At 44.9% G+C, this 361-nt stretch overlaps 1 pseudogene; it reads left to right on the forward strand.

Moving 5' to 3' along the window:
- Positions 1-259: 259 nt before the first annotated feature.
- The window catches only part of LOC113832524, a 1,476-nt pseudogene continuing 1,374 nt past the window's right edge, over positions 260-361 (forward strand).

Genomic DNA, 361 nt, shown 5'->3' on the forward strand with positions numbered 1-361 from the left:
TTTTTACTTCCTTTAGACTCATGGCTGGCTGAACCCCCATCTTCCTCCTTTCCTTGCTCTCTGGCTAATCCTTGTTTCTCCTATTTATACCTCTGCCTGCCAGCCCCGCCCATCCTTGCTCCTGCCTCACTTTTGACTGATCAGCTCTTTATTAGGACCACTGGGTGTTTTAGACAGGCACAGTAACACAGATTCACAGAGTTATATAAATGCAGGATGAACCACAGTCACACAACTTAAAATAATATTCCCCAAAAGGATGGCAAAGCTTTCCTTGGGAGTCCAAGTGTGAGTGTCTATGAACTGTTGATCCATGTGTGCAAAGATTACCAACAGTGGCTTCCTGTTCCTGGATGTTTGA

This window comes from Cricetulus griseus, assembly GCF_003668045.3.
Source record: "Cricetulus griseus strain 17A/GY chromosome 1 unlocalized genomic scaffold, alternate assembly CriGri-PICRH-1.0 chr1_0, whole genome shotgun sequence".
Classification (NCBI taxonomy): Eukaryota; Metazoa; Chordata; class Mammalia; order Rodentia; family Cricetidae; genus Cricetulus; species Cricetulus griseus.